Raw genomic sequence first — 23,378 nt, 5'->3', positions numbered from 1 at the left:
TATAGGAGAGTAATAATTAAATCAAATGGAGCAAAATCTCAGCAGATCACCCTTTCATCAACTCTGCTCCTTGGGTCAACACTCCCAGCTTACAAACTGATTAGGAGCGAAAAACTCCACTCGAAAGATTCAGTCTTGTTTTGCTTTGTTTCGTGTATGTGGATAATTCCCTGCAATAAATCTTCCTGCACACCATCCCTTTCACTCTCTGATGTTAACAAGACTGAGATCTATGCGTATACATACACACATTGTCTGTCTCGAGCTGGCAATGTCTTGATAAGAGGTTCATTATTATCCACCACTGTCAGAAGCTGTTCTGAAATGATCTGCAAGGCAAAACATCATGTATATATTGGGGATTTTTTTTTAAATTAAATAGAAAAAGTGTCATGAAACTTTCTTCAAAGGTGCCAGGCAGCTGTTTCTTCTGAGGCATGTTGTTCTTTTCTCAGGCAGTGGGTCTTTGATAAGTGTCTCTCAGCACCCTCAGAAGTGTTTTCCAGGTTAGGAGGATGAGAGAGAGGAGATGGCAGTCGTGATGCCACCGGCTGATAAAGCCAGAATGCAGACTAAGCCTCCAGATCAATAGGAATGCAGACGGCTGCAACACCAGACTGCCTGGTGTCAGCTTTAATTTCGCTTCCTGCGCCGCCCGCACCCGACTTGCAGCGCTTGGAGTCGGAGGAATCATTCCCTGCTCGCCGGGCTCCCGTGGCACATGCGAACAGCCTGTAAACCCGGGCAGGGCGGGCAGGCAGGAAAGCTCCAAGAGCAGCCACAGAGCACACGCGGGTGTGTTCCTCCCTCTGGCCTTTGCCCCAGGGCTGCCCGCGGGCGCTTTTGCCTTCGTGTCCGCTGTGACTGCAGCGCCCTGGCCCGGCACAGCGCACCGAGCTGCCCGGGCCTCGGCCACCGGCGGGCTTAGGCCTCTCTTTCCCACTCTTTGATTCAGAATAAGATTTTATGCCTCTGGGTCTGCTGTGATTTTTTTTTTTGGTGGGGCAAGCAAGTTTCAGGTTACGCAGATTTGCAGGGTGTGGCTGTGCCGGCGGCTCGGCAGAGCGTGCTGGCTGGTGGCCTTGGGTGGCCTGGCCAGGGCACAGCAGCGTGAGGCGGCTGCCCTCCACACACGGATGGCTCGTTCTGCTCCTCCCTGCGGGATCAACAGCTCCCCCTCACGCAGCCACACGCCTCGTGTTAAATTACTTATGTTACATTACTTATGTTAAATTACTGCGACTCAGGTGTGGCATGAAATATCTTGACTTCCTCTATGGTTGCAATGCTGAGTAAAGGCAGGGATGAAATTGAAATCCTTGTTTTTCATGCAAGGACTAAAGAGAGGCTTTATTTCTGCTCTTTACGAACTCATTGGATTTTTAAATCAACAATGTAATCTAAGATTGGGTTATAAAGGAGCTAAATACTGAAATACAATCCAATTAGAATTACACAATTACAATACTGAAAGTGAAAAGAGGAAAGAAATGTTTCTTTGAAGCCCCAAATTTTCAATTTTCAGAAGTTCACAAAACACTTTATTTAACCATCTTTATTTATTGGGCACCGAGGGATGCCTGCAGGGAAGACATGCAACACTTGAATTTATAATATAAAACTTAAATCATGGGGAAATGCACAATACAGGAGGAAACCCTCCAAGTCATCTTGATTTAATGCTGGAGATAAATACAACTTGTATGTTTGTATTCCATTTCTTCAAAATTCTAAGTTTGTGTAGGTGTAAGCGTTTTTTAATCAATTCTAATCTTGCGACTGATGAGTCTGCTTGTAATCAGCTTAACAAAGTCCAGCATTCAGGAACCATTCTCCTAGACATTCTGGCATTCTGAACCTGAGTGCAAAATTTGCACTGTTAGCAAATTTGCGTTTCCTATTGCTGTTGTATTGGACTCCTGAAAATCCTTTGACTTCATATTCATGTACATAAATATATATACAAATATAGGCACAAATAGTATATATAAAATATTGAATGGTGCCTTGAAGATTTAATCTACCTTCCCAGATTTACTGCATAGTTTTTTTCTGTCTTTTCCAGCATATAAATTTTGATTTTAAAATCAATTTACATTACACCTATATCTGCTGTTGCAGTCTGGACTCATCTGAACTTTAAAAGGAGATGCTTAAAGGTTGAGGTGGCTAATATGACACAAGCATTTTTGATAGTGGTGAAATAAAACCACAGGGTGATAGCTAAGCTGCCTTGTGAGGGTAGCTGGGGTTGGAGGCAGCTGATCATACAAGAAACTGATCCCTGTTGTACACTGTGGCAGGCATCTCAAGAGATAAATTTCTCCTTATCCAAACTCTTTGGATAAGGCAGACATGGAACAGCAGAAAGAGAAATGTTATATCGTCTAATTTACTCAATGGCTTTTAAAATTTGAAGCATAGTTACAGGTCAATATCTTTACACAGTTTCATTGCTCATCATATTACTAGGAGCTTATTCATTTCAGCCCATCTTCCCCAAAACTGCTTACTTTTCCCATTTTGAGACACAGAACTTGGACAGAGTAATTCTTGCCAATAGTTTCTGATTTAGTAAATGGAAGTATTTGTAGTTGTTAATTAAAAATATTAAGGAGTAGTTGTCTCTGCCATGACTACAAATTGTCAGTATAGCACAGGCTCTTTGATTTTTGTGGGCACTCTATAAAACTTGGTCCAGCAGGAGCAAGGGTAATTTGATTTAATAAGCTAATAAATATGTTTGAAATATGCTTCCTGCAGGTTATAAAAACAGAAGGGTTGAGCCACAACACAGGAAAAGGAAAAATTATGCACATTAAAAAAATACAGATTTGGGAAAGAAATCCCTACTGACGTGACCAGAATTCACTAGGAATTTCTGTAAGTTAGAACAACATTTTCCCTCTTACCTGGTGACAAAGTGCTTTCTGCAGTAAGGCCTAGGGATAAGTTATCCTCTAAGACAGCAGATAATAAGCTGTATGGCTTCCTTTACTAAATGAGCAGAGAAGGAAGCAAAACAAATGGTATAGCTTTCCTTCTTGATTAATTTGACACTAATTTTATGTTGCCTCTAAACTGATGATTTCCAGTGGGTCGGCAAATAGACACAGAAATAAATTAAAATTCATTGTGGAGCAATGCCAAAGTCAGAAGTGGAAGTTATAAATTTTGGCAGCTACAGGCGTCTCGTCTGTCTTCTACGACCAAAGACAAAAATGAGAGACATGCAACCCCAAATTCCCAAGTCACAGAAGCTGGGTGCTTCTCTTGAAATAGCAGGCAATGACATCATTAACAATGTTGACATTTAAATTGACACAATTAGGTTCTTGAAGTTAATAACCCATCTGTGCAAATACATGAGTGATGCTTACCTCTGACACTGTGGATCCATCCATAGTGCAGGCCTGTGCTCGGCTCATGCTTGGAGCCCTGCTTTGGATATATGGAGTCCTTTAATTTCATCTCATAAAATTTGAGGAGCCCAAGGGTTCTTCAGCTGCTTGGTTGGGATCCAAAGCACACTCTTGGGTAAGAATATGGTAGGATATACATAAGACCCTGAGGATGCATCCCCTGTAAGGAGCATTTGGGTCTGGCTTTGGAAGGGTTCAGATCTCCTGATCTATCTCCTCCTTTTACATATCTTTGCAGAGCCTTGTGCTCTTCCAAGCACAGGTCAAAACTGCAGTGCTCAGGCATCAAAACAATAGCATTAGCAAAATCTGGAAGTTATTTGGTCAGAATCCTGCTGGGCATGTTTTGATTGTATTTGCGTAAAGTTACTTGGTTAAAGTTACTGCTTTTGGGGAAGGACACAATTAGCAATGACAGCATAATTTGGCACCAAGCTGTACCTTGAAATGCCTCTAACAGAGTGATTATTTGGAGCAAACATGTCTGAAGTAAGAGCAGTGCTTCTGGCTGTCTCTGACTCTGTGAGTCTGCTTGTCAGAAGGGACTGACATGCTGCATTACTGATAGAACAGGGAAGGGAAAATAAGTCTCATGACTCCTAATAATAACTTTAAAATGTTCATTTTAACAGTTTTAAATGGAACTGTTTCCTACTTATACATTTATAATATATTTAGAAATTAAGTGTTTATTTTTTCATCTTGAAGTCACCATTTTTATTGTAAAATAAGCACTTAAAAATAAGAAAGAATGTAGCAGAATTTGTTTAGGTTTGAGTGAAATGACTGCAGTCAAATGAATAGAAAACCTTTACATTAACAGAAGTTCAACCAATCGTAGCTACCTTTTCATTGCATTTTCAAAATCCTTCCTGAGTTTAAAAATATGTTCTTTACTGAGCTCTGCCAGTACACTTTTCTGCATCTCGTTGGGCAAAATAGGTGTAACATCCTATTATGCATCACAACTAGTTTTACAAATTCTCTCCCTAGATCAAACTATCAAGAAAAAACACCCAAGCAGCTGGCATATTTAATTTTTTTATCTGATTTTTAGACTTCTGTTTTAAACTGGTAGAGGTAGTTTTGGTGCAGTTTTTATTCTGCTGCCAGCTGTTCACACTGACTCCGGAATGCCATGTCATGTTGATCTGATTTGAAATTTTATATGAAAAAAGAATTTAAATATTTGCTAATAAGATTTATTAATGAAATTTTGAAATCTGCCTGATTTGATGAATAGTTTATGACTAGCTGATTAGCAGGAAAGTTTTGTATGCATACCTGTGTTAGCACTCCCTTTTCAGAGGAAACGTGTCTATTGCAAGCTGGATCAAGTCTGGGAGATTGCACCTCAGGTAATAATAGGAGATACTTTCAATATTCTCTGCATCTAGGAAATTGCAAAATTAATGACCACAAGTGCAGAAAATGACCATGAAATAATTTCACTTTCTGTGGGTTTAGTTTAGCTGAAAACAGAGCTGAAATAGGACTGCTCTGCATGCATCTATTTCAAGCATTGCTTTACTTGATGAAGACATGCTATTATGTGAAATGCTCCTATCTATTAGAAATTAGTTAGGTAATAGCTTTTTACAAGGATGAAGACATTACTTAATCCTGAAATCTTTTAACACATGGACTGTCAAAATGGTCTGCTCTTATCTCATTTGTTGAGGAGGCATTTTGTATGGAATTAATATTTTCATTTGCTCAGGGTGTGGGCACATTTTTTTTGCAAAATTCAGGGTCTGTGTGATGACAGGATTTATTTCATTCATTATTATTGCCACATATTGAAGCATTTTATTTCAATTCAGTAGACTATTTTTGTTTCCATAAATTATCCAGACTGTTTCTTATATAAATGATGGGATGGATGCCTCTGGTGTTAAGGAAGATAAAAAGGGAAGGAAAGATATATTTGAGATTACCTTTAGTGTCATGCAAGTTATTACCTAGCAGTCTGAGAAGAGTTTGCAGAAGTGTCTGATAAATACATTTAGAACAAGCCTGAACTGGAACTAGCAGGGCAGACAGTGAAGCTGCACATCCAGCTTTTGATTTTACCCATTTTCTCAAAATGGAGATGAATCACTTAGGACAGAAATCCATCCTTTCATAATAACTTTCTTAGCTTATTTTGTGTTGACCAACAAAAGGCACCATATTGTCTTTTCTGAGTAACTTTTGGTGCCCTTGATCACAGCTTGGTGTATTATTGGACTTGCTCCATATTTCAGGTACAAGCTGATGAATCTTCTGCCTTTGCCCCCACCACTGTGAACAGAGGGTGCCCCACACATTAGATGGATTGGCAAGTGGCAATAGAGAAAATAAAGTCTTCATGTTTGTTTTGATGGCATACATGGGTGAGGGACTGGGGAGGTCTCTCTTTGAGAGCACCTCAGTGATGTGAGAAGAAGGGCTTGCATGACGTTTTTGATGTTGTTCTTCAGTAGAGAGTAGTGCAGGGAGGTTGCACCCAGAATGCTCTGAACCTTCTCTTCGGTACCTGAGCCCATGTCCCATCACCACCAGTTCAGAAGGGCTTTTTGCGAAAACAGAAGTTAGTGCTCCTCCTGAGAAATTAAAGAGTGCATTGACAGGGTCAGGAACTACCAACAAATTGGAGAGAGGCATAAATGGGTGTTAAATGGAAAGTTTTCCTCTTCTTCTGAATCCTGGTTCTAACCTAATGATTCCAGGTACTGGAACATTTGGCCAGTTCTGAAGGAAAGTTAGTTTTACAATTAGAAAGCAAAACATAAAACTTCTGAAGCATCTCCAGTGTGTGTTGGATCAGGTGAATGTTTTAAAATCCAGAGAACTCCTGAGTTTTAAGTTGAGACCAAATAAGTCTTGATATTTATACTACAAACAGAACCTGAAACAGAAGTTCTTACTAGCAAGATAATGCCTTTCTAAAACTTGGCTGTAATTTGTTGGTCTTGTTCTTTCTGAAATCCAGTAATTTCCTCAAATGTGTTGGCATTTGCTTCTTTGAAGGAAAGAGGGAGACCACTTTTCCTTTAATTAGAGGAAAAAGTTTAATCATTTGGCAGCCCTATAGTGGATGAATGTCAGTGTAATTTAACCTGAAAGTACTTGTGAAACCCAGCTCTTCCATCCTGCTGAGGCATAGCTGCTGTCTGGGGGATTCTTTACAGGGTTTTTCAGACACAAGAGGTGCATTGTGAATAGAAGGAGGTGATCTAGTGAGGTAAAAGTAAAAAACTTTAGGGAGACAGGCACACCTGGTGATACCTGGACCAAACTGCGTCAACCACCATCTAAATTAACTGTAAGAATTTGGTGTTTGTACATATGCATGAAAATAATTTATTCTTCATTTGTTAAAGGGACATTGCCAAGACTGGTAGGCCTAAAATTAGCTCCCCAGCTGTGTTTTGCTTTGCAGGCACGTGCATGTCTGTTCTGTTCCTGGAAGCAGCTGGGTGTTGAAATCCACAAGAAACCTGCTGTGTGTGAAATGCAAAAAGAATATGTGATTTTTCAAGATTCCCTCCCTTTTGTTTGTTTTTCCTTACTTCTCCCACCTCTTTATGATGACAGCCTTTTCTGGCTGGAGACCAGAAATCTCTTTAAAGTTTCTGAGTGTTACTTTTGCTTAGGAGGTGAGAGCCTGAATGCTGAGACCAAATTTTCACCCATCAGTCCAACATTCCAGCTACAGGATGTAAACGGCATAGCCTCCTCAGAGCATGTTTAGCATTAATTTCCAGCTTGGATTCATGCTTCTCTTTAGCAAATTCATGCCAACATCTTCCAACCAAATGCCTAGCTTGATACTGAGAAGGGAACATGCAACTGGAAGAAGGAGGAACATGGATTTTATGGTTACAGAAGAACTTACCAGAAAGCTTTTTTTTTTTTTTTGTCCAGCTTACAGCCCTTCCTCAGAAATAAGACAAATAGATTTCTGAGACTCAGGAGAGCTGGTTTTTAGTGGCATTTTTAGATGACTGCAAACTAATTCTTGGCTTCTGAATTTTCACTCCAGAATATATTTAGAAACAAGCAATTCTCTTTTCAGTGTGGAAATATGATTCCTATAGACCCTAAACAATATCCCAGCAGTGTCTGTGTCTCCTGGGTGAGACTTCCTTCATACATGCACATTTGTGAGGCTGAGGGCAGGTCAAGGGCAGTATCTGAGAGGGATGGATGAGTTCTGTCGTCCCACTGTCACCTTGTGACGTATTTTCAATTCTTTGTATTTCAGAAGGCACTTGGAAATTATTTCGAGCCTCAAAGTGTTGTATAAAACCCCAAGGCTCTCCTTGGGGCTAGTGTGAAGAGTTTTTCTTCTTTCTTCATTTCTCTGTAATGATAATATCTGTGAAGTATCTAAGGCATAGAAGGTAAAGATTTTTTCTTTTAATGGTAGAAGTTATTCAGACTTTGTTCATAACAGAGGTGGGCCAGGCATGGCTGTCACTGGAGTTTGTAAAATTAAGTATGATCTAGACTTTGACTGCTAACAGAACTAGTGAGAAGCTAGACAGCTAGAGGTGGGTTTTCCATTGATCTATTTGTCCCCTGTGTTGCCAAATAGGAGACAAACTGCACCCTGACAAAATCTTTTGGCAACTGAAACGCTGCAGAGCCAACTGCAAAGTTCAGTTACAACTTAATGGAAGAGAATAAACATTGCACACCTGTAGCCAAAGTTCATGGGAGGGTTTTTTCCTATACTACCTCTGAGTTCAGTAAAAGCTTATCATCTGTTTGCTTAGCTGCTGGTTCAATTTAGAATAATATTTAACTCTCACAGAATCTAAACATTGATGAAACTTTAACTTGAAAATTGACAATTCCTATTGCTTCCAGGCAGAGATGGAGGAAGATGGCCATCATACATTGCTCTTCATGAGAGTTACCAATAAATATCTTTTATGAAAGGCTTGATAAAATATCTGCTATTAACAGTCAATATGGAGAAAGTGAACTCAAAGAAATAGCCTGCCCAGATCTACAGGGAGTGCCAGGCTGTGCTTCTGCAGTATTGTAGAGTATCTACCGCTAAATCAAAACCACAGGAGCTCTATGGCAAAAATTGAGGAACTGGGTTTTGTGTTTGATCCTGGCTTAAATTTACTGAAAAGATTCTAAGGAGGTAATTTTCATCTGGACTTTGTGTAATCTCTGTGGTATTTAGGAGTTTTAACAGGTGTTATTGCAGAGATAGAAGCTCCAAGTCAGAAAGTGTCTGAGAAGAGACTGGTGTCCCTTTGCCTGGTCTATCAAAGGGACTGGTGTCCCTTTGCCTGCATGAAAATAAAAGACCTCATAGAAAAAGGGTTTTATTTAGAAAGTTTGACTTGTAAGTGCCTGAAGTCATGTGATTGATTGCACCTTATTTTTGTGCAGAGACCAGTGAGGTTTGTGACTGTTCATGGCCTGAACACAGAAGGAAATAGAGAGCAGTGGTGATGACTCTGGGACTGCTCCTCTCGACCAGAAGCTTCCCTCTACACCAGGACAGCAGGCAGGTGCCTTCTGAAAGGTGATCCTACAGGCAAACATCCCATTTGCATGAACGTGTTTTGCCACTTCCAGCACAGATGAGTGGTCTGAGGCTGACAAGAAAGGGCTTTTTATGAGAGGTGTCCCCCTGAAAAGCTGAAAGCAGTGGGCAAGGGCAAGCTAAAACTAGCTGAACAACAAGCTCCTGGATAGAGTAAATGCTTTCTTTCTCTCCTTTCTAGGGTTTTTATCTTTTCTGTGGTATGCTGTCAAGATCCATTCATTTCCTCGAAAAGCAGATCTAGAGTTGCTGACTAGGAAGCATTCCACATTAGCCCTTCTTGGGGACTGAATCTCCTTGCAGTGCTCAGTGGTTTTAGTTCTGATTAAGGCAAAGGACTCCTGCTCAACAGCCCTGTCCCAGGTGGTGTACCCATTTCAGGCTCAGGATGCAGTTTCAGGAAAATAAATGCAGTTGCAGTAGCAAAGCAAAAGAGTAGTTGTTGCTTATTCTAATTTTAATGCAGTAACTCCAAGCTCCCAGGCTTTGCCTTGTCCTTTTAGTACTCATCAGTTGAACTTTGATTAGCCCTTAATTAGTGGGCTGCAGCTGAGCATGATGAATTGTCATCCCCAGAAAGGGATGGTGAGAATCTGCTGGCCTGCCATAGTTTGTTGCTCTGGTTCAGGACCTCAGTTTGGCCAAACACGTTGTGCAGTAGTGGGACCAGGGCATATGGGTTTGGATGCCCCATTTTGCACTTGGAGGTGCTTTTGTAGACTGGTGTGCAACAGATGTCACATGGAAGAGCCAGAGCAGCAGGCAGCAGGATTGTCAGCCTTGGCTGATCAGTCTCCTGTTGTGTCTTTGGGGACTATGCCAGAACAGGTTGGCATTGCCCATAACCAACTTTTCTCCACTCTGCCTTGAGCTAATGGCAAAGAAAAAGCCATTTCTCTGGGGAACACCCTCTCCCAGAAGCCTGTATGTCGAACCATCACTGTTCTGTACCACACAAGGGGAGAGGGGCCACTGACATGGCAAAGAGAAGTTGTTTGTCGGACTGAAAGGGAAAACAATAGCCCATTTCGGGTGTTCTTGTTGAAGGAGGATTGCATTCCATTTTGAGGTGGACTACAGCAACTACAGAAGAGAGAAGGTGGCTATGTGAGCTTGCTCCATCCAGGGCTGGGGATCATCTGCAGCCACCACAGAGTGAGAGCAGGAAGTATTTACTGAGCTCAGGTGTCACCTTCCTTGACACAGCAACACTCAGAGCTGGAGGAGGGACCGAAGCCAAGTGAGGCTGGTAAGACACCAACACTTCTTCCCTGGGACCTGCTTCACCTCAACAGTTATGGCAACAAATCCTGCTCTCTACACATCTCCACAACTTTCAGAGTTTTGAAGGGACACATGTGTTTGCCCTGTTGTATTTCAATAATATGGCCCTTTAATTCGCAACTTGTTTTATGCTGTGTTCAGCAGATAAACAGCCACTATAATTCCTAGGGCCTTCAAGGCAGTGCTTCGAGCTGCGTGGCTCCTGGGCTGCCAGAAGGTCTCTGACCACAAGACAGACAAAGCCAAAGAAAATAAGAGATCAGAGCAAGAGATTCAAGCAAGATTTTTATTGCTTTTTAGCGAGCTCATGTACAATTTCACAGCATGACAAGGAGAAATCAAGGCTTTTGCATAAAATCATCATCCAAGGATATCTCCTAATCTCTGATCTTCTCAGTCCTTATGGTCAAACAAATAAACTGAAGCTGTCACAAGCAATGGCTGTAATTTGACTTGATCTGTTCCAAGCTCAGCCTACTCCAGCCCAACACCATCTGCTTCTTCTGGCCTTGCAGCCTGCAGGACACAGCAAGGTCTTCACCAGGAAAGGTGGGCTGGATGTTCACCTGAGGGCGAAGACCTGTAGTTTCCACTGTTCAGGTACCCTAGCTGCTCATGTGTTCTGTGGCAAAGCAGCAGCTGCTTGGGTGGCGAGCAACACAGATGGCTGGCCTTGGTGGTGAATGGCTCTGAGAGAGAGCATCAGCAAGTGCTGCTCGCCCAAGAACAGCAGTGGCAGGGTAAGTTCTGCTGTCTTGTATCAGGCCAGCTCAGCCAACATCTATCAGGCCTGTGTGCCCCACACCATGCTGGCTCTGATGCCTGTGGTTATCCTCTGAAAGGCCCCAGAGATCCAAGGCTTCCTGTTGATTACGTACCACTCCTTGCTGGGGGAGGAGAAGGTGGGGAAATGTTTTCCATCCATTGTGGTGACACACCAGGGGAACCCCATGGAAACAAAGACTTCTCTGACCTCCTGAATACCACTGGGGAAGGACTGCATGTGCCAAATGCCTCCTGAGCCATCCCACGTGAGGCTGACTTCCTAATCCTAAACTCATTATTTGCGACTCAGGGGTGGAAGCGTGTGGCTGCCAGCTCCCAAATGACTGGTTCAGCCCACTCAGGACTCTCTGATCCTCTTGAGGTGGATTGCGTCTTCTGCCCCACAAAAGGAGTGAGCTCACCACGGATCAGGCTGAGTGTGTCTCTCCCTCCCCTGGCAGTCCTCCCAGATTACAGCATGACCCTCAGCTATGAGTCACCTCTTTTCTCACAAACCCAGACGCTGTACAGAGCAGGCAGTTGCTCATCTGCGCCAATGCTGAGAATTTACTGCAGCAAAGTGAGTTTGGCCTGCTGGGATTCCTTCTCGGCATGTGACCTTTCTGACTTTTGTTGGTCCTCCTATGTAGAGCATCTTTGTGCAACTGCTTGGCCAAGCATAGACTAGCAGCAGTGCTTGGGAGGAGAGAGGGAAAATCCCATGGGGCTCTTGCAGTGCCAAGGAAAAAGTGACAGCCAGGTGCTGACCATGCAGTGGGGCTTTCCATGGATTTATTTCTGGAGACAACACCTGGCAGTTTGCCCCAGCCCTGCTGGCTGTAATCAATACTTTATATTAGGCACTGATGTTGTTGGTGTGAGTCTCCTCCCATGCATCAGTGGAGATGAGTAGGGTCAGTGCAACCAGTGACCACTGGGCCTGATCATCCTGGCTGAGCCCAATGGGGAGCACCAAGGCCTGGGAGGAAGACAGGTAACTGGTGAGTGGGTTGCCAACTCTGTACCCCCCATCAGACATGTGCATGCACTCTGAGCCTGCTGGTTCCCACTTGCAAGTCAAATACTGCCTTTGGTATCAATTTTGCTGTGTCAATCCAAATACCTGCTCCAGAACTGGAGGCATGAGCAGTGCCTGGGGTATCCCAGGTGCAGGCAGGGTGTCAGAGACGCCAGGCAGCCACAGAGCTGAGACCCAGATCCTGCTGCCTCTGCTGGCCGGGATGCACAACCAGAGAAGTGAATCAGCACCGCTGTGATGCACAGTCATAAGAGAGCTGACTCCTCCTGGGAGGGCTATGAGGATGCTGGGTTTGAGGAAAGGCAACTTCAAAGTCCCAGTCCTGCTCTCTGCTTGTTTCCACACCTGCGTGCTTCCAGCACTTTCAAAGGAGGAAGAACTAGCCCAAAACTCTGTGTTTTGCTTTGGTTTGTTTGTTTCCTCTCTTCTGGAGCTGCGTTCCTCCTATGTCGTCTGGTTTAGCATTTTGCCAGCTTGGCTAAGTATCTTGTAAAGAAATCATTTATAATAAAGCTAGTATGCTGGGGTTTATCATTTATAAGTGTGGGTCAGGGTTTAGTTCACTGTGTTAAACTCTCCATGCTGCATGTGATTTTTCAAGCTTTGTCAGGAACAAAAAGTTCTGGGGATGTGCAAAGCATGACTGCATGGTTTCCATGGAGACTCTGCTAGTTAGGCTGTGGAAATCCTGAAAAGGCCAGAGGATGACTGACAATACAAGGTCTTAGCGGCTGATCTGAAGAGCCAGACTGAATTAATGAGATTTTTCACAGAGAGTTATTAGCAAGGCTAGCACAGTATGGCACTTAGGCCTCTTTCGTTTTCTCAGCTGCAGTCTTGGAAAACAGAAATGGAAATATCTAATTGCTGTTTTTTAAGCCCTTTTAAGATTATTTCAACCTATACCATTTTAAGGATGTAATGAAAAGCAGGTTTGTTTGCTTTTTTATCATTTGGTTACTGTTATTACTGTGTTTTTTGGTGGCAGTTGCCCTTATCTGTACAGAGATGGGAAATTCAATAATACTTATTACATTGAGCAGTTAATTCCCACATACTGTGAACACATTACTGTTCAAAGTAAGTTATCTCGAGTTCCATTTAGAGCCAAGCACAAGATACCATGGCTTTATATCTCCTAGGGCCATATTAATTATTTATTACTGACTGCTAACACAAACTGTTAACTCTCACTAGTAATAGTTTGTTCATTTATCCATCACTTACTGCTTCTTCCCTGTGTTTGTGCCTATCCCCTTTCAGCAGTCTGCTCAGGCTATGAATGCATGGATACTTTTGGACCCAATTAAAACAACACCAAAACCATTATCAGTCTGAGATGCTGAGTTTTGATCAGGACCCGACTTTCCTGCAAGTTTTGCAGTGCCTGAACTGCAGGATTTCACTGGACCATTAACAGGTGGATGATCGATAGTTAGAGGGAGATGTCTGTTCTTTGCCAGAGAACTAAATGGATGTATCTGCCTGTTTCTGGTAGAAGTAGGTTGTTTGCTCTTTCATTTTCAACCAATACAACAAAAAAGGGTTTGAACACTCTCCTCCTTTGCCTGGAAAATGCTGTATCTGCTGAAATCAGCACAGCTGGTACAGCAAAGCAGCATGTTGGGGACTGCTATTTCTTGTTGGTTTGCACAAGTGCACATGCCCATATGTTTCTGGGAGATGTAAAACCATAATGTTGCTGCTGAGTAATCCACAACAAAAGCACATGCGGGCTGCATTCCTTGGATTCCTGTACAGTAGACTAATCCACTTAATCTCGCTGTTCGTTTCTCTGGCTGGAATTTCACAGTCCCTTTTGATTTACTGGTTTGTAAATCTCTGATTAAGTGCCTGGGGGAGGGGAGGGGGAGAGGATATCATCTCTGAAGCCCCCTCTTCCTCTCGAATGGTTTTGTAGGAAGGAAATGTGTAAGCTGAAGTGAGGGTTAGCTGGTCTTATTTGGCCATCATATTGTCATCATCTTATGATTTAAAAAAATATTTGTTCAGTAGTTCTCTCTGTTCTCAGCTGTTCAGTGCATGGGCAACGTCTCTTTTTTTGCCACATGGCAGCATTTCCACTCCCCAAGCTTCAATTTTTTTATTATTGTTTTTTTCCTTTTCTAGTTGTGTTTTTTTTTTTTTTAACAAAGATGCTAACCAAGATGTGTGGAAGTTTTCTTTTCTATTAGTGCACCAACAGTTATAGACCAGCACGGAACACAGGAGCTAGATGCTGGCTGTGAAGCAAATTCCCAGAAACCTGTTGTTTAGGAGGAGGCATGCATAAGAACACAAGATAAATCCCTAGCTAAGCAGAGAGATAAATGAGAGAGCTTGGTCTCAGAAGGTGCTCAAGTGACACAAATATCAATTTAGGACCTGCCCTTGAAATATAAAGGTATAAGTAAATAATAGAGGTGGCTCACCTGGCTTAATGAGTCATAAAGGATGGGAAATTAAACACTGAGCTCCCAAAATAAACCCTCCATTTAAATAATAAGTCACCACAACCCGCTGCACCCTCAGCCCCTGCGGGTGCCCTGCTGTTGTGCGTGTGGCGGCTGCGAGCGGGGCTGTCCCCAGGCAGGGTCCCGCAGCTGCTCCGCTCGGCGCAGCTCTGACTCAGCCCGCCCTCCCGGCGTGCTGCTGGGATGACTCCGTGCCGGAGCGTGAGGACACTTCCCAGCTCATCGGAAAATTCCTCCGCAGCCCCACGCTGCCTTCGACAGCCTCGAAGGAGGATGAGCTTTAGGTCGCTGCCTTCCTCCCCCTCCTGCAGTCACGCATTCCACTGAGCAGCTTATGGGTGTCCCCAGACAGTGCTGCTGGTGGGAAGGATCTGTCAGAAGCCTGGCATAACCATCCATCAAGAAATTAATCAGAACAGGTCTGAGGAAGTGAGCAGGCAAATAAACAAACATATGGGCTACCTGACAATGCAATGTTTGGAGTAGCTTTACTCAGGGAGAAAGGATAAAATCTCCCACGCTCTCCAGGGCTGTCCAGAGACATTTACCATTAGATCCAAATTGGGTTTAGGCAACAGATTTAAGTCTGAGTTGAATTGCCTGGACTTGGATCTGAAGATGCCAAATCCCGCGAACTAACCTCTGCCCAAAGTGATGAGAACTGCACAAGAACAACCTCTCTCACAGCGCTCCTGCCATCTGGGCTGGTGCCAGGTCCCAGGGCGGGGAGACACAGCCTGCTCCCAGGATGGGCCATGCTGGTGGGATTTCAGCTGCATCTGAATGGGAAGAGGAAAACAAATCTTTCTAAACATTGGCTGCAAACCAGAGCTAAAGCCACTGGGGCAGTCAGGCACTTGGGTATCAGGCTGATTTTATTCGAAAGCTTGGAAGTTTTTGTTCTGATATTTTGGCTTTAGCATGCCTGAAATGCTCAGGAGGAAGCACTGGGAATGCTGTGAATCTCACCACCCATACTGTTAAACTCCTACAGCCAACATAGCCTCAGTCATTCTTTTGAAAGGGTTCCCTGGTAGGATTGCTGCAGCTGAAAGTGAAGTAAGAAGCAACTGGCAGTCAGGGGAAAGAAGTAGGGTCCCAGAAGGTATTCCCATAGTGAATTGATAAGAAGGGTAATAGATAAATGCCACCTGAACTTTGGGTTCAAGATGTAGAGCAGATAAGTGACCCACAATGACTCAAAGGCAATAAATCTTCTGTTCCAGACAAAATTAATCCAAGGCTGTCACAGGAGGCTAGAGAGGAAATTTGGAAACCCCTTTGGAGTGAATGTCTGCCAAACTTGGAAACACATACACTGTGCTATGACCTGTCAGTCTGCATGAGCCATGCTGCTGGCGTGCAAGCCAGACCCTTTGGCTTTTTGTCCCTCACAGTGCAGACAGTGCTGCTAAGGAAGAATAATACAGGAACTCACAGGAAAGTTTTGTCTATCCAGGCATGCGTCTGTTTTCAAATTAGCTTAAGTAAAAGTGGGCAAGAGAGAAAATGCACAACAGCAAGGGAAGACTTAATGGGATGCCAGTTGGTTTAATCAAACCCTCTCTCAGGTGTGCCCACACTGAGAAATGAGTGCTTGCTTTCACAAGGCTGAGGCTGGCCTGTGCTGGCAAACTACCATGCTGTTTCTGTGAGCATGTTACAGCCTCCCAGCTTGCTGACCATCTGGTGGTCTCTCCTGTTAGGATTAGACAGGTCTCTGAGTCCTGTTAATACCAAGGCAGCAGAATGGTTTGGTGCCACTCTTTCATGGCATGCAATGCTTGGTGGCACTGGGGGCTTGGCAGGTCCCTGCCCTGTGACTCACTGGGTCTTGAGGAGATCGTGAGTGGGTGTCTGCAGACTGCAACCAGCTCCCCTCCACCTCCCCTAACCTCTCTGTCTGCCCAGCTGCACCCACCGCTGTGGGCTGGCTCAGGGCAGGAAGGTTATCTTTGCCACTATCAGGGCTAGAGGCTTTGTTTATTTTTAGATTACTCTGTAAAGTCTGGACAGAGAGATGAAAAGAGCCAGAGTAAGGAGGTCTGTGCATGCCAGACTCTCTTGCTTGTGCTCTGGCTCTGAAAACACAGAGGAAATGTGGATGGGCTTGATCTAGCCAGATTGATTAAAGATGGCTTTGCCCACGTTTTGAGTGGCAGATGTAGTATGGGGGTGGGCTCTGATTCATTTTGGTGCAAAGGCAGCAAGGCTCTGCCAAATTCTCTGCTTGAGCCAAAATGGTGGATGTTGAGCTGAAGAGGATAGACCCACCAGCACAGCCTGTTGATCCCATAGCTCCTCTTAGGGAACAACAATTTCCACCTGGGAAATGCTGAAAACACCTTGTGGGAAGTTCAGATTGTCCTGAAGTGCCCTTTGTTGGGGGTGAGCTGTGAAATGGAGGCGGGCCTGAGCTGCAAGCCATTTAATGAACAGGGAAAACTCTTTTCTATCATCCTGTGTTACACATTACAGGGAATATTTTAAAAGTGGGCAGCTCATTGTCATTCAAAGGCCAAATTTAAAAGAGATCCAGATAGGTGGTTACTGTCTGCCCAGCTCTGGCGTTTCAGAGCTCACAGGGGTTGAGGAGAGGAAGCCTGGTAGCTCTGAGCCCTTTTGGTCCTGCCCTTCCGCAGAAAAAGGTGGGATGCAGGGAGGTGAGAAAAGCCACCCTCCCTGCCATCCCCCAGGTGTGGCGACAGCAGATCTCTTGCTGATTGTCAGTGAGTTTACTGACTGCTAATGAAGTGGAGGGAGAAGTGACTTTCAGTGATATCCATACAAAAAAATGAACATGTGAAAACCACTGGCTATTTTTGGAGAATTCTGCCCTACCTTCTCCACTCCACCCCCCCCTCCCCAATTTAAGCATCATCCTGGGTGAGGTGGGGGTTTTTTATGACTATATATGGTTGTTGTTGGGTTTTTGCAGCAGTGAAGTTAATAAAGATGGATATCAGCAACAAACTGTCAAGTCCTGAGTTGGAGAGATTTTTCACTCAGTGAAATAGACCAGGGAAAATAAATAATCCAAGAAGTGGCAGAGCTTGTAAATATTGACATGTACAAGCAAGGAAAGAAAAGTTAGGCAAAATAAAAAATGGGCTGGGAATTGCTATTTTTCAGGTTACTGCTTGAAAAAAAAATCTACTTTTACCTAGCATACTGTCTAGAAGAGTTAATATTTTTCAATTAGGAGGTTTTAAGTGTTTGAAGGGGCATGTTGCTGTTTCTCCAAGACAGCATCTATATTTGAGGGTGAGTCTTCCTTCCCAGCCTTTGGGAGCACAGTGAGCGTTAGTCCTTCATCCCTGTGATATCTATAGGAATGCCCATGACAGAGAAGACTGAGGAAAGAGGAAAGGAATGCAAGGTGAGAAGCAGAGGAGATCAGAGGGGAACTGTTCTTTTCTCTGGTTTCCCACCAGAAAAGGGATCTTTTTAAGATCTCCACAAGAATACCTTTTAACCTCAGCTGGGTCCAGGCCTGTTGCCCAGTAACTTTGCCAGTGCATTGCTTGGCCCCAGATCACACAGGGAGACACAGAGTTGCACAGGTTCCACTAGCTGTTGTTCCCTCTCCCATACTGGGGAGATTTTTGGCTCCCTGTTGTCTGCCCCTGTGACACCTGGCTGTCCCACACCAGCTGACTAGCTGAAAATGTCTTTAAAACACTGCCTGCTTTGTTTTGTTTTCCTCTACCTTCTTAAAAGCTCTAGAAGCTACTAGGTTTATCATATGTAGCTAACCTGTCCACTGGTTGACTGGTTGTTTAACTGGTTTGTTGTCCAAGTCCTGCTTTCTTCAAGCCAGTTTATCATCTTTATGACTGGAGGAGAATTTGCATTGCTGCCCTGCTTGTACACCCTCTGGAAAGGTTCCAGACCTTTGAGTGTTGCAAGCACATGAAGAGCAAGCCAGTGATGTAACCTTAAAGAGGAACTTTTTTTCCAGTGAGGGAGGGAAATCTTTTGTTCCACCCTGGCGTAACACAAGAGTGCCAGTGAGTGTAAATAGCAGCGGTGCAGTAGCCAGTGGTATTTCAGCCTCTCGTTACACCTTTGTGGTCAAGCTCCTGCAATTATGGTAAGTAGAAATGAGGTTATTTGGGACAGTGTTCTTACAAGGCAGGCATAAAATTCTAAATAAAAAAAAAAGTGTTTCCAGATATTCAGTGAAATTAATGGAAGGGAAAGAATAGTGGTCTTTAATTATTTCAAACCCAGACTGTTAAGGCAGATGTGCATCATCAGTCTTCTGAGAATGTCCTGGGGACATAGCCAAGACAGTATTTTTTTCCTCCTATCACAGCTGATTTAATATCTGCACTAGTGCACACGCAAGAAGATGATATGAAACTTGTGCTTTTCAGTTCAAGTCCCTGTAAATGACTCCCCCTTGGAGATTGTTAGAAGTGGAATGGGGTTGTTGTAACACATGGGAATCAGTACTTCAATGCATGTGCCAGCAAGGCAAAGGTGGGTTGACCCCCTCTGTGTTAAGTCAGGGAAACCATGGGGTTGAGCTGAGCAGCTAGTGGAAATAAAAAGAAAAAACTAATTCCAAGCAGGCCCCAGTGAGCATGTTTTTATCCAAAAAGCAATCAGAGAGAGGAATATAACCTACCAGATGGAATTGCTGAGGCAGAGGTGAAAGTTAAAAACAACAATAATGAAACCCGATCAAGTATAATTTTGACAGAATGAAGACATTAGACAGAAAAGGCCCCAGCAGGCAAGTTTGGCTCATCCTGAGCCCAATATTTCACTTTTTTTCAGAAGACCCCTGAAGAAAGCCGTGTCACAGCACCATAAGATGTTGAGGCTGAACCAGAATGAGAGCTGCAATGCCTGCAGCCCCGTGGTGGGGCAGAGGCTGTGCTGGCAGCAACCTTCCTGGGCTGGTGGGCCAGGAAGTGGGAAGGGCTGCTGTGCCTCTCCCCCTCACCAAGGCCTCTGAAAAGAGGGACTGGGGGTGCTGGGATATCAGTACCACTCCAGTTTTCCCTGTTACAATATTCCACAGCATTGCCCCTATAAGCTATTGGGAAATTCCGTGGAGAAACACCAGATATGGACTTAACTCTCAACCCTCCTTTTGCTGTAAAAGGGATTTTGTGTGCTAAATGAAATTGAGACCTTCTTTATGACTGTCAATACTGCCCAACAAATATGAGAAGTGTGATTTAAAACAGAACCAGACCATTTCTGCCTATAAATTTTGTTCTGTCTTTTAGAGCCATTAATGGTTGACAAATTCACTAGGAAAACTAAAAAAAAAAACTAAAAAAAAAAAACAAAACAAAAACAAAAAAAAAAAAAAAAACCAAAAACACCCAAACTGGAGCTGCTGTGGGGAAAGTGTGCTGGAAATAGAGGATCATGTTTTTAAAATGTGCCAAATGTTTGGTTTGCTGTTGCTGTTTTGCACTGCGTGGCTGGCTAAGGGTGCCCGGGATGGACTGCAGGAGCACAGAGGGGGACTGAGGAAGTGTTGGCTGTGCTGGAGGAGGTGGCAGGAAGTGGAAGGGTGAAGCCACAGCAACGTGCAGAGCTCTGTCAGCTCCGTAATAACGGGGTTGTCTGCTTGAGCTTGGCTGGATACCAAGCCAAGGGTTTATGGTGTGAGTTCATCTGCTGGCTTTTCCCTGTACGTGATGTAATGCTCTCTGTGAGTGCCATATTTATTACACCCAGCTCTGTAGTGAATACGTGCAGTCAGAGCCAGCCTCAGAAAGTTTGGAAACAGCTCCTCGATCTTTTCTGCATCCTTTCGGCTGACCTATGACATAATCAGTCGGCGGCCTGGCTCCCTCCTTCGCCTCCCCCTTCCCTCCTCGCCCCCTCCTCCTCCTCCCTCTCCCAACGGTTTGTCAAACTGTCTTGCCTTTATCTCCTCTCGCAGGCTTCTCGACAAGTCACAGGATGATTTATGCCCTGATAACTTCTGCTTTTAAAGGCTGGGCTAATAAAAGCAGCCTTTGCAAAAACAACTTTTGCGGGAGGTGTGGGGAAACCCACCCATCATCGCACTCAGCAGGCAAAGCACCATCTCAGCAGCGACGCCGGGGGCGCCTCCCTCGCCATCCTCATCTGCACCCCAAGGGATGTCGTGCTGGGAGGATGGGTGGGAGGAAAGCCTGGCCTGGCGAGTCCCAGCAGGTGAAGGAGCACAGGGTGTGCATCACCCATTTCCCTTGTCTTTCTGTCCTGATATGCCCTGCTCAGTATCCTGCAGAGCTGGAACCTCAGCAGCAGGTGCAGGGACCAGGGCTGGGTGTTTGGGATCTTGGTGGTAAGGTCTGTGCTTTGCTAAAGGAGGAAAATACTTTATAATTATGATATTGCTTTCAATATTGCATCTACAAGCTTTCTCAGTGCTGGGGCAGCCAGGAGGCCAGGGATGAGGCAGGCAGCTGGACCTGTGATCCCACTGCGCTGACCACAGCACCGGGCATGCCAGAGCTGCAAACACACATGGCTCCCTGCCCTTTATTATTGAGGTTTACCCCACAGCCCCCAGAGGCACTGCAGCTGCACCAGGGAGGCAGGCAGCAACCTGCCCCTGTGCAGCAGGGCCAGCAGTGCAGCAGGGCTGCACCTGGGGACGTCCGTGCTGGCCCTACTGACCTGCCCAGTTAAATGCTGCTGGAACTTCAGCCTAGTGGCAATCCACCCTGGAAGTTCAGATGTGGGCACTGACTGTGCTTTTGTGTTTTAAGCACCATGGAGTTAAACCTTAAATCAGCTCCTACTTCAAAGCATTCCCACTGTAACTATAAGACCAGAAGGATGAGGTGGGCACTGGCAAACATAGAAAGCATAGGAATATTTTTGCAAGATCTAACATATTTAAATTGTTCTCTCAAGGTGAGTTTATAATTTTATTTTTATTTTGCAGCTAGGAAAGAGAAGATTTTCGTCTGACTGCTTTATTAACATGGGTCTGAAACCATTCCTGAACAAAAGCAAGCAGGCCATGCCACAACTAAGACCAGCACACTGAGTTTCCTGGGGTGGAAAAATCATGGACAAATCAGGTGTTGAAATGAAAGCTGAATCCGTACCTTAACTGAAACCTTTGCAAATAATACAATGAACACAAAGGGGAGAACAATTTAGATTTTTGTAAAGATTTTTTGTACTTATTTTTTGTGTGGTATATTTGATTTCTCAGATTTTTTTTTCTTTTTACTCCTGAAAAACATGGTTGTACTTGCCTAAACAAACTAGTTAGACTTGAGAAAATATTCAGAGTAAAATTTAAATTTAGTTGAAACTTGCTTGGCTTCAGGTTTCTTTACAGTCTCCAAGCTCAGCCCTGGTTCACTGGGAGGCTTGTGAAAGACCATGAACTTTTACAGGGAACATGGATTGATTTATGAGTCTGCCTGAAAATCCATGTGAAATTTGCCTTTCGCATGACCAGGATGCAAAAATATCTTCTTTCCCCCTCAACCCCTTCCTGCGGTACTGGATAAACTCTGATGTGTTTTATCTCCTGTTTCTGCACTGAGTCTTCCCAGCACAGGCAACATCTTGCTTGTTTCTTTATAAATCACCAATGGTGCTAACAACAAAATGTTCACAGCTCTGGGGTTAGTACTTGTTAGTTTGTTGCTGCTACATGAGCTGGGCAGGATGAAAACGATGCCGATTTTGATTTATTTTAACTTGATGTTAATGCTGTTGTGCACATTTTGCTTTGGATTTTAACAGCTGAAGACAGAGTGGGGCTGCACAAAGGCTTCTCAACATCTTGTGACACATGCCAGGTTGCAAGAGGGCATGTTGCTGTTGCATCTGGTGCATGCTTGGGGAAGTGCTGTGGGATGGAAATGGCCAGCCATGCAGGGTGCTCACTGCAGTGCAGCCCCATGGTCTGCTGCAAGGACAACTGTGGCACATCCAGTGAAGGGTCCAGGGTGGAAAGGCCACTGGTGTTGTGCTTTTCAGGTTGCTTTCGCAGTCAGTGTCTCCCACAGGGTTGGGTCTCTGTATACTCTCACCACAGGAATGGTGCAATCTTTTGCTAGGGATAAGGGATTCCACAGCTTTTTTTGTCTCCCACACAATCCAAATGGTTGGATATTTTTCACATCTGGATGTCCCGTTTCTCTGTTTCCAAACTGTACGAAGGATTTTATCAGTCATCTGCAGGCACCAAGACCTAAGCTGGGCTCAGGACAGTCAATCCTCTTTCAAGCAAAGCTGCTCCCTGCAGCAATCTTTGCAAACCCAGGCACTTCTCAGGTCAGAGAGGCAGCTGTGGAGGGCCCAGTCTCTGTGGGTTTGACATCATCCTGCAGTGCCAGCCAGGGGCTCATTTTTAGAGTAGATGGCCCATGGAAAGTTCCCATCTGGCCCATGTTGCAAAGGAGGAAAGGGCAGGATGCTGCAAGGGGCCAGCAGCTGCTCAAGGGACAGCAGACTGCAATGGCTTCAAGACCTCTTGAAAGGTGTTTGACATTGGAAATTCATTGGTAATTTGTCCAGATACAGGAAAAGACCAAGTCTATCCCAAATACACAGCTGAATTCCCCCTTATCACAAGACTGAATTCTCCTTATCGTAGGGAAAACACAAAATAAAGAAAATATTGTAGAATTTTTTTTAACCACCACATGCCTCATTTAAAGGCTAAGTTGAACATTACTTCTCCAATTTGGAAATGCCTTCCCATTTCACATTCCAAATTAATTTACAGTAAAACAAATTTGTCCATTTATAATACTTTAGGGGAAACATTTGGAAATCTCCCAAGCATTTTGATTCAGCAGATCTGACTTATCTCTTTCCCTTTTTCCCGTCCTCAAATTTTCGCTTCTTGATTT

The sequence above is a fragment of the Zonotrichia leucophrys genome, chromosome 2 (assembly GCF_028769735.1).
Source record: "Zonotrichia leucophrys gambelii isolate GWCS_2022_RI chromosome 2, RI_Zleu_2.0, whole genome shotgun sequence".
NCBI classification, from domain to species: domain Eukaryota; kingdom Metazoa; phylum Chordata; class Aves; order Passeriformes; family Passerellidae; genus Zonotrichia; species Zonotrichia leucophrys.
The sequence above is the reverse complement of the archived record's forward strand: the minus strand, read 5'-3'. Positions refer to the sequence as shown.